Genomic DNA, 12,049 nt, shown 5'->3' on the forward strand with positions numbered 1-12,049 from the left:
ATACCCGACAGACAATGTCCGAGACTCTGTCATCACCATCCCCGGGTATGTCCTGTCCCACCGGCAGGACAGACCCAGCACAGGTGGCGGCACAGTGGTATACAGTAGGGAGGGAGTTGCCCTGGGAGTCCTCAAGATCTACTCAGGACCCCATGAAGTCTGTTGGCATCAGGTCAAACATGGACAAGGAAACCTCCTGCTGATTACCACCTACCGCCCTTCCTCAGCTGATGAGTCAGTAGTACTCCATGTTGAACAGCACTTGGAGGAAGCAGTGAGAGTGGCAAGGGCACAGAATGTACTCTGGGTGGGGGACTTCAATGTCCGTCACCAAGAGTGGCTCGGTAGCACCACTACTGATAGAGCTGGCCGAGTCCTAAAGGACATATCTGCTAGACTGGGTATGTGGCAGGTGGTGAGGGAATCAGCAAGAGGGGGAAACATACTTGACCTCGTCCTCACTAATCTGCCTGCCACAGATGCATCTGTCCATGACAGTATTGGTAGGAGTCCCATCTTCACATTGAGGATACCCTCCTTCGTGCTGTGTGGCACTACCACTGAGCTAGATGGGATAGATTTCGAACAGATCTAGCAATGCAAAACTGGGCATCCATGAGGTGCTGTGGGCCATCAGCAGCAGCAGAATTGTACTCAACCACAATCTGTAACCTCATGGCACGGCATATCCCCCAATCTACCATTACCATCAAGCCAGGAGACCAACGCTGGTTCTATGAAGAGTCCAGGAGAGCGTGCGAGGAGCAGCACCAGGCATACCTCAAAATGAGGTGTGTCACCCTGGTGAAGCTACAACACAGGACTATCTGTGTGCCAAACTGCGTAAGCATCAAGCGATAGACAGAGCTAAGTGATCCCATAACCAACGGATCAGATCTAAGCTCTGCAGTCCTGCCACATCCAGTCATGAATGGTGGTGGACAATTAAACAACTAACTGGAGGAGGTTGCTCCACAAATATCCCTATCCTCAATGATGGGGGAGCCCAGCACATCAGTGCAAAAGATAAGGCTGAAACATGTGGAACAATCTTCAGCCAGAAGTGCCGAGTTGATGATCCATCTCGGCCTCCTCCTGAAGTCCCCAGCATCACAGATGCCAGACTTCAGCCAATTCGATTCACTCCGTGTGATATCAAGAAACGACTGAAGGCACTGGATACTGCAAAGGCTATGGGCCCTGGCAATATTCCAGCAAAAGTACTGAAGACCTGTGCTCCAGAACTTGCCGCGCCCCCTAGCCAAGCTGTTCCAGTACAGCTACAACACTGGCATCTACCCTGCAATGTGGAAAATTGCCCAGGTATGTCCTGTACACAAAAAGCAGGACAAGTCCAACCCGGCCAATTACCGCCCCATCAGCCTACTCTCAATCATCAGTAAAGTGATGGAAGGTGTCATCAACAATGACATCGAGCGACACTTTCTTGGCAATAACCTGCTCAGTGACGCTCAGTTTGGGTTCCGCCAGGGCTGCTCAGCTCCTGACCTCATTACAGCCTTGGTTCAAACATGGACAAAAGAGCTGAACTCGAGGTGAGGTGAGAGTGACTGCCCTTGACATCAAGGCAGCATTTGACCGAGTATGGAATCAAGGAGCTCGAGCAAAACTGCGGTCAATGGGAATCGGGGAAAACCCTCTGCTGGTTGGAGTCATACCTAGTGCAAAGGAAGATGGTTGTGGTTGTTGGAGGTCAATCATCTGAGTTCCAGGACATCACTGCAGGTATTCCTCAGGGTAGTGTCCTAGGCCCAACCATCTTCAGCTGCTACAAAGAACAAAGAAAATTACAGCACAGGAACAGGCCCTTCGGCCCTCCAAGCCTGCGCCGATCCAGATCCTCTATCTAAACATGTCGCCTATTTTCTAAGGGTCTGTATCTCTTTGCTTCCTGCCCATTCATGTATCTGTCTAGATACATCTTAAAAGATGCTATCGTGCCCGCGTCTACCACCTCCGCTGGCAACGCGTTCCAGGCACCCACCACCCTCTGCGTAAAGAACTTTCCACGCATATCCCCCCTAAACTTTTCCCCTCTCACTTTGAACTCGTGACCTCTAGTATTTGATTCCCCCATTCTGGGAAAAAGCTTCTTGCTATCCACCCTGTCTATACCTCTCATGATTTTGTACACCTCAATCAGGTCCCCCCTCAACCTCCGTCTTTCTAATGAAAATAATCCTAATCTACTCAACCTCTCTTCATAGCTAGCGCCCTCCATACCAGGCAACATCCTGGTGAACCTCCTCTGCACCCTCTCCAAAGCATCTACATCCTTTTGGTAATGTGGCGACCAAAACTGCACGCAGTATTCCAAATGTGGCCGAACCAAAGTCTTATACAACCGTAACATGACTTGCCATCCCTTGTACTCAATACCCCGTCCGATGAAGGAAAGCATGCCGTATGCCTTCTTGACCACTCTATTGACCTGCGTTGCCACCTTCAGGGAACAATGGACCTGAACACCCAAATCTCTCTGTACATCAATTTTCCCCAGGACTTTTCCATTTACTGTATAGTTCACTCTTGAATTGGATCTTCCAAAATGCATCACCTCGCATTTGCCCTGATTGAACTCCATCTGCCATTTCTCTGCCCAACTCTCCAATCTATCTGTATTCTCTGACAGTCCCCTTCACTATCTGCTACTCCACCAATCTTAGTGTCGTCTGCAAACTTGCTAATCAGACCACCTATACTTTCCTCCAAATCATTTATGTATATCACAAACAACAGTGGTCCCAGCACGGATCCCTGTGGAATACCACTGGTCACACGTCTCCATTTTGAGAAACTCCCTTCCACTGCTACTCTCTGTCTCCTGTTGCCCAGCCAGTTCTTTATCCATCTAGCTAGTATATCCTGGACCCCATGCGACTTCACTTTCTCCATCAGCCTACCATGGGGTACCTTATCAAACGCCTTACTGAAGTCCATATATATGACATCTACAGCCCTTCCCTCATCAATCAACTTTGTCACTTCCTCAAAGAATTCTGTGAAGTTGGTAAGACATGACCTTCCCTGCACAAAACCATGTTGCCGATCACTGATAAGCCCATTTTCTTCCAAATGGGAATAGATCCTATCCCTCAGTATCTTCTCCAGCAGCTTCCCGACCACTGACGTCAGGCTCACCGGTCTATAATTACCTCGATTTTCCCTGCTACCCTTCTTAAACAAGGGGACAACATTAGCAATTCTCCAGTCCTCCGGGACCTCACCCGTGTTTAAGGATGCTGCAAAGATATCTGTTAAGGCCCCAGCTATTTCCCCTCTCGCTTCCCTCAGTAACCTGGGATAGATCCCATCCGGACCTGGGGACCTGTCCACCTTAATGCCTTTTAGAATACCCAACACTTCCTCCCTCCTTATGCCGACTTGACCTAGAGTAATCAAACATCTGTCCCTAACCTCAACATCCGTCATGTCCCTCTCCTCAGTGAATACCGATGCAAAGTACTCATTTGGAATCTCACCCATTTTCTCTGACTCCACGCATAACTTTCCTCCTTTGTCCTTGAGTGGGCCAATCCTTTCTCTAGTTACTCTCTTGCTCCTTATATATGAATAAAAGGCTTTGGGATTTTCCTTAACCCTGTTTGCTAAAGATATTTCATGACCCCTTTTAGCCCTCTTAATTCCTCATTTCAGATTGGTCCTACATTCCCGATATTCTTTCAAAGCTTCGTCTTTCTTCAGCCTCCTAGACCTTATGTATGCTTCCTTTTTCCTCTTAGCTAGTCTCACAATTTCACCTGTCATCCATGGTTCCCTCATCTTGCCATTTCTATCCCTCATTTTCACAGGAACATGTCTCTCCTGCACGCTAATCAACCTCTCTTTAAAAGCCTCCCACATATCAAATGTGGATTTACCTTCAAACAGCTGCTCCCAATCTACATTCCCCAGCTCCTGCTGAATTTTGGCATAGTTGGCCTTCCCCTAATTTAGCACTCTTCCTTTAGGACCACTCTTGTCTTTGTCCATGAGTATTCTAAAACTTACGGAATTGTGATTACTATTCCCAAAGTAGTCCCCTACTGAAACTTCAACCACCTGGCCGGGCTCATTCCCCAACACCAGGTCCAGTATGGCCCCTTCCCGAGTTGGACTATTTACAGACTGCTCTAGAAAACCCTCCTGGATGCTCCTTACAAATTCTGCTCCATCTAGACCTCTAACACTAAGTGAATCCCAGTCAATGTTGGGAAAATTAAAATCTCCTATCACCACCACCCTGTTGCTCCAACATCTTTCCATAATCTGTTTACATATTTGTACCTCTATCTCACGCTCGCTGTTGGGAGGCCTGTAGTACAGCCCCAACATTTTTACCGCACCCTTCCTATTTCTGAGTTCTGTCTATATTGCCTCACTGCTCGAGTCCTCCATAGTGCCCTCGTTCAGCACAGCTGTGATATCCTCTTTGACCAGTAATGCAACTCCTCCACCCCTTTTATCTCCCTCTCTATCTCGCCTGAAGCATCGATATCCTGGGATATTTAGTTGCCAATCATGCCCTTCCCTCAACCAAGTCTCAGTAATAGCAATAACATCATACTCCCAGGTACTAATCCAAGCCCTAAGTTCATCTGCCTTACCTACTACACTTCTTGCATTAAAACAAATGCACCTCAGACCACCAGTCCCTTTGCATTCATCATCTGCTCCCTGCCTACTCTTTCCCTTAGTCACGCTGACTTCATTATCTAGTTCCATACAGGCTTTAGTTACTACCTCCTTACTGTCCACTGACCTCATTTGGTTCCCATCCCCCTGCCACATTAGTTTAAACCCTCCCCAACAGCGTTTGCAAAAGCACCCCCAAGGACATTGGTTCCAGTCCGGCCCAGGTGTAGACCATCCAATTTGTAATAGTCCCACCTCCCCCAGAACCGGTCCCAATGTCCCAAAAATCTGAACCCCTCCCTCCTGCACCATCTCTCAAGCCACGCATTCATCCTGACTATTCTTTCATTTCTACTCTGACACTGGTAGCAATCCTGAGATTACTACCTCTGAGGTCCTACTTTTTAACTTGGCTCCTAACTCCCTAAATTCTGCTTGTAGGACCTCATCCCGTTTTTTTACCTATATCATTGGTGCCTATGTGCACAATGACAACTGGCTCAACCCTCCCCCTTCAGAATGTTCTGCAGCCGATCTGAAACATCCCTGACCTGTGCACCTGGGAGGCAACATACCATTCGGGAGTCTCGTTTTTGACCACAGAACTGCCTATCTACTCCCCTTACAATCGAATCCCCTATGACTATAGCCCTTCCACTCTTTTTCCCGCCCTTCCGAACAGCAGAGCCAGCCACGGTGCCATGAACCTGGCGACTGCTGCCTTCCCCTGGTGAGCCATCTCCCTCAACAGTATCCAAAACGGTATACCTGTTTTGGAGGGAGATGACCGCAGGGGACACCTGCGCTGCCTTCCTTCTCTTTCTCTGCCTTTTGGTCACCCATTTCCTTTCTCCCTCAGCAATCCTAATCTGCGGTGTGACTAATTCGCTAAACGTGCTATCCACGACCTCCTCAGCATCACGGATGCTCCAAAGTGAGTCCATCCGCAGCTCCAGAGCCGTCATGCGGTCCAACAAGAGCTGCAGCTGGACACACTTCCTGCACGTGAAGGAGTCAGGGACATCAGCCATGTCCCTGAGCTCCCACATTGAGCAAGAGGAGCAGAACACGGTTCTGAGATCTCCTGCTATTTTTAATCTTAAGCTTAACTTAGTCAATGACCTTCCTTCTATCATAAGGTCAGAAGTGGGGATGTTTGCTGATGATTGCACAATGTTCAGCACCATTCGTGATTCCCCAGATACTGAAGCAGTCTTTGTAGAAATGCAGCAAGACCTGGACAATATTCAGGCTTGGGCTGATAAGTGGCAAGTAACTTTCGCACCACACAAGTGCCAGGCAATCACCATCTCCAACAAGAGAGAATCTAACCATCTCCCCTTGACATTCAATGGCATTACTAACACTGAATCCCCCACTATCAACATCCTAGGGGCTGCCATTGACCAGGAACTGAACTGGAGTAGCCATATAAATACCATGGCTACAATAGCAGGTCAGAGGCTAGGAATCCTGCGGCGAGTAACTCACCTCCTGACTCCCCAAAGCCTGTCCACCATCTACAAGACACAAGTCAGGAGTGTGATGGAATACTCTCCACTTGCCTGGATGGGTGCAGCTGCTACAACATTCAAGAAGCTTGACACCACACAGGACAAATCATCCCGCTTGATTGGCATCCCATCTACAAATATTCACTCCCTCCACCACCAACGCACAGTGGCAGCAGTGTGTACCATCTACAAGATGCATTGCAGCAATGCACCAAGGCTCCTTAGACAGCACCTTCCAAACCCACGACCTCTACCAACTAGAAGGACAAGGGCAGCAAATGTATGGGAACACCACCACCTGCAAGTTCCCCTCCAAGTCACACACCATCCTGACTTGGAACTATATCGTCGTTCCTTCACTGTCGCTGGGTCAAAATCCTGGAACTCCCTTCCTAACAGCACTGTGGGTGTACCTACCTCACATGGACTACAGCAGTTCAAGAAAGCAGCTCACCACCACCTTCTCAAGGGCAATTAAGGATGGGCAATAAATGCTGGCCTGGCCAGCGACACCAACATCCCATCAATGAATAAAAAAAGTATTTAAGCCTGAGGGCTCAAACCAGATTCTATTATTCAATTTTCTGCAGTGGCTTTAAGTTACTTCACAGGATGGCTTCGACTCATCATGATATTGGTCAGCTGGGATGTCTACTGGTTTGCTTGCAGTGTTTTTGGAGTCCAGCTGAAAGTGGAAAGCTGCTGGATATTCCTGTCGATGGGAGCCATTGGCTGAGCATGCAAGTTGTACTGGAAGAACTCCATGAAAGAGGACATAAAATTGTTGTTGTTTATCCTGAAAACAACTTGTTGATCAAGACGTCCCTTCACTACAGCAGTAAGATTTACTCCACTGCCTTAAGCAAAGCTGATGTGGACCAGTTTTACAAAAACCTAATAGGGATGGCTTTTTATGATGGAACCTTTTACCAAAGGATTAGTGGAAGCTTGCAGCATGTGAGTAAAATGAGGCAGTTCTTCCTGAGTATCTGTGAGAATCTGTTGTTTAGCACAGAGCTGATACAGGAGCTGGCTGAGGAAAAATTTGAGGCTTTACTGAGTGACCCTTTAAGCCCTTGTTGTACTATTGTTGCGGAGTATCTCTCACCGGGAATCTGTTGCGAGGGATTCCTTGTGGTTTTGATAATTTAGCCACTCAGTGCCCCAGGCCACTCTCCTATGTGCCAAGAATTTTCACAGGGAACACTGATCGAATGACGTTTCTCCAAAGGACAAACAATGTGCTGACCAGTTTATTAGAGCCATTGTGGTGCCATTTTATATATTCACCTTTTGAAGAACTGGCCACCAAGTTCCTTCAGAGAGATGTGACACTGGCCCAACTGCTGAGTCAGGCTTCCATCTGGTTGCTGCGATTTGACTTTGTATTTGAGTTTCCGAGACCTCTGATGCCAAATATGGTGCTAGTTGGAGGCATCAGCTGCAAGGAGAGAAAACCTTTACCTCAGGTAGGAACAGCACTGGTATGAATGGAATGAAAGAATATGCATTTACGTGGCAAATGCAAGGATAGGGACATTAAATGCCAAATACACAGTTCAATGGAACTAGAAATGCATGTAATCTGATATAGTTATCTAATTATTTAGGTTGTAGATCATTTGAATAGTCATTTATTTAAGTCGATATATTTATCGGTGCTACTTTAATATCCAAACATGTACTTTTGGAAGTTATATATGTGTTGAAGGACACTGATACACTTCTCATTGTGCCCTTAGAACAAAGTAGATTGAGATTAACCCAGGTCTCATTCTTAATTCACTCTCTTATGGGTATCACCAGCAAGGCCAGCATTTATTGTCCATCCCTAATGGCCCTTGAAAAGGTGTAATGAGCCACCTTCTTGAACGACTGCAGTCCATGTGGTGTAGGTACACCCACAGTGCTGTTAGGAAGAGTATTCCAGGATTTTGACCCAGCAACAATGAGGGAACAGTGATATAGTTTCAAGTTGGGATGATGTGTGACATGGAGGGGAACTTTCAGGTTGTGGTGCTCCCAAGTGTCTGCTGCTCTTGTCCTTCTAGGTGGTAGCGGTTGCGTGGGTTGGAAGGTGCTGTCTAAGAAGCCTTGGCGAGTTGCTGCAGTGCATCTTGTAAATTAGTACAACCTGCAGCCAAGGTATGCAATTGGTGGAGGGAGTGAATGTTTAAAGTGACTGTACATCTGCTTGCCATTATCATGGAGGAGGAGGAATGGGAGGAGGAGAATAAATGACAGGAGACCTGGAGAGTGCAGCATCACCAGCAGGGAGTGCACTGCAACATTCGGCTTTCCTACACTGGTTAGATGTATTCCAGCAGATTTCAGCACATGACTTCCTGCCTCCTATTGCTCCACCCCCACACTCCTGACATTTGCCGCCCACACGTCTACCTATGTGGTTCCTGCTGTTTCACACCAATTGTGAAACAAACAGCCTCTTCCTTACTCACTTAGGTGGTTCTTGACTTTTCCTTTCTCCAATATTTTTATAACAAATGATCAAAAGCATTCTTAGAAAATAAAAAAACCCACAGCATTCTTTTTAAAGCCCTAACGATTTTTCTCCCGGTTTGCTCGGAGACGTGTTGGGAAGATTAATCTTTTATTCCTGGAGAGTCCAGGACAATCCTGAAGGTTTGGCAACCCTGCCCCACGTTCAAGAACCTGATTTGGAGAGCATGTGGGCCTCAACTGATATCCTAGGCCTTTACAAAGGAGTCGATTGGCTGACTCACCAGTGCATAGCAACCGCACTCTCCAGAGAAGTGGTAGCATTCTTCATCTCCCCGGAGTCTCCATGCTCCCCAAGACTGCTTTCCCATATCTGGAGATCTCACCTGGTCTTAAGGCACTCGCCTGGCATGGTGAAATGTGTTTACACTGGTATCTCTTTGGTTGCAAGTTGGGGAACTCTGACTCTACTTGTTGGAGGCCTGAAGATGGGGGGTTCTCCCAGGAAAGGAGGAAGGTGTAAGGCTCTGACTTTCCATTACTCCATCTGGCAGCTCACTGGGGACGTGTTGCAGGACACAGTCAGGATCTGTGATTTCTAGCTCCTTCGGAATCTACTAACCCTCCCTCCCTCTCCACCCCATCCTTGTCACCTCCTGGAACTCCTCTTCCTCTTCATCTTTACCTTCCGATGCTTTGAAAGATCTGTGGGAAAAAGTGGAGGAAGGCAGCACAATGTCCTAGTGTATTGGCAGATAGCAAGTGGACAGGTACTCACCTGGCTCTGGATACTCCCTGTGTCCCCACCACTATTTTTACTACCGAAACGGGAAAGTGCACTGTTTTACTAGTTCCACTTCTCCCCAGTCACAACATATATTTAAATTTTTTCCTAGTTACCGAGATGGTCAATCATAGATTCCATTTTTTCCCAGAATAAAATACACTAGCTTCTTTATTAAACAACAAAATTTTCAGTTTATTATAAAACAAGTCTTAACCAGTAACCATGTAAAGTATTAACACACAGATTGAAAACTAAAAGTTCCCATTTTACCTTACCCCACACACACACACACACACACACACACACACACACACATACACACATATATATACACCGGTTAACTGAAAAATTAGTGATTTACTCTTTAGAGCTCGATTACAACAAAACAGACAAAAAGAATACTTTGGCCAAATACTTGCTAATTCTTGAAGAAAAAAATAGAAGATATGGAAAGACGTCAGATGTCCTTAGTTTCTGTTTGGCGTCCCAAATACGCGTAGCCGGCTGTCACTGGGATCTTTCTAGAACAGTTCTTGTCTACAGCGTTGTAGATCAGTTTGGGCAGGCTTTCCAGGAGAAATGCGGCAACAGTTTCAGTCTGTTTCTTGTGCTTGCTTCTCAGGGCTTCTTAAAGAGATGGAAAAGTAGACAGGAATTTTTAAAGAGATGGAACAAGCTGAGTTGGGGTTTGCTCCCTTGGCAAGTTTTCTCCAACTGTCTTTTCCAAACTCTGTCCACACCTCCACTCGCTGTCCAAAGCTAAACCAAAAACATCTCGGGAGTCTAGCCTCCTGACCCCTTTAACTCTTGACCTGCCACTTGTTTATAAACATCTTTCCCCAAGTCAAAATAAAAACCCTGCTGGGCAATTATCTGAATACAGATGCCTTCGAGTAAAGACTTGTGTTTAGCACCGCTTGATTCTTTCAGTATCTGTTGTTTACAAGCTCAGTCCAAAAGACCTTCTGATTATCTTTTTTTTTAAGAAAACACTAGGTTCCAGCATCTATGGAATCCTCTTCAGTTTTGAAACCCAAGACCTCAAAAACATGTAACAAAAAATGCAAGCACTCGTAATACCATAGTAACAACTCCACCACATTCTCCTCATGGGGTCAGGGTTGTGACCCCCCCCTCCGCCTACCCCGGCTCTTTGTGCCCTCTCCCAGAAGTTGTGTGCCACCTTGCCCAGTAAAGACAAAAAGAGAGAGAAGTTGGAGATACTGTCATGTGAAAATGTGGAACAATCAAAAAGGCAGTTGGACTCTGCCTTTCCGGAGAATTTGTTGCAAGGCCATTGAGTTCCACTTATGAGAGGTGAGCTCATTGAAGCTCTTAAGGTTCTGAAAGGGGTTGAAAGAGTAGATGCGAAGAGGGTTGTTGCCCTTAGCTGGTGAATCTAGAACTTAGGGGCATTAAAGGGTCGATCCTTTCAATCTCAGACAGACTTTCAGACAGTAGAGGAATCAAGGGATATGGAGATCAGGTGGGAAAGTGGAATTGAGGTCAAAGATCAGCCATGATTATATTGAATATCAGAGCAGGCTTGAGGGGCCATATGGCCTACTCCTGCTCCTATTTCTTATGTTCTTGAGAACCTTAAGTGTGGGGTCCACAGTGAGCGAAGAAGAAAGAGAGAGCATGGTGAGTGTATTACCTTCCCTGCTCTGGTCAGGTCATTGAACTTCTTATCGCATTGCACTGTTGTCCTGAGGATAATAGATGTGGCATTCAATGCCTCCATTCATGCCCACCTCCTGACTGCACGAGTGCGAGGATGTGGGGGAGCTGAGGATCTGATCACCCCCTACCTTCCAGTGCACCCAGTTGGGCCTGCAGGTCTCTCTCCATGAAGTTGAAAGCCCTCCTCCTGGCCGTTTCTCCTTTCAATCAGCAGCAGTTGCCTGTGTAGGGGAAAGATTTGAGACCTGGGCGGCGCAGTGGTTAGCACCACAGCCTCACAGCTCCAGCGACCCGGGTTTGTTTCTGGGCACTGCCTGTGTGGAGTTTGCAAGTTCTCCCTGTGACTGCGTGGGTTGCCTCCGGGTGCTCTGGTTTCCTCCCACAGCCAAAGACTTGCAATGATAGGTAAATTGGCCATTGTAAATTGCCCCTAGTGTAGGTAGGTGGTAGGGAATATGGGATTACTGTAGGGTTAGAATAAATGGGTGGTTGTTGGGCCGAAGGGTCTGTTTCAGTGCTGGATCGCTAAATAAAAATAAAATAAATAAAAAAAGTTACTGAATTTCTAAGAAGATTGGACACTATGCTTTCATATTTAGATGCAGAACAACGATAAGACCTAACAAAGCTACTCACAGCATTTACAAGAGTCTGTAGGGATAAGCCAGGATGTACAACCTTAGCCACACATGGTGCTGAATTTTATTCGGGCACCGCACTGCACAGCAGAGCGTCCTTTGAACTCAGCGTGGTGCCCGCATTTAGCGGCCGCTGCAGAGCCACTGCGATATTACGCACGGGGGCTCATTAGCATCACGGCGCCGAGCTGCCCTCCCCATATTACATGGGGAGAAGCAGGACAATCGGTGCAGTGAGGGACCATTTGACAGCTGTGCAGCAGGTGCTGGGGCCCTATTTTAAGCGTCCCAGCTCCTGCTTCTTGATCGCT

At 47.0% G+C, this 12,049-nt stretch overlaps 1 pseudogene; it reads left to right on the forward strand.

Annotated features, from left to right (window-relative positions):
* The first annotated feature begins 675 nt into the window (after window positions 1-675).
* Window positions 676-9,232, forward strand: LOC137372415 (UDP-glucuronosyltransferase 1A1-like; annotated as a pseudogene).
* The last annotated feature ends 2,817 nt before the right edge of the window (window positions 9,233-12,049 follow it).

This window comes from Heterodontus francisci, chromosome 7 (genome assembly GCF_036365525.1).
Source record: "Heterodontus francisci isolate sHetFra1 chromosome 7, sHetFra1.hap1, whole genome shotgun sequence".
Classification (NCBI taxonomy): Eukaryota; Metazoa; Chordata; class Chondrichthyes; order Heterodontiformes; family Heterodontidae; genus Heterodontus; species Heterodontus francisci.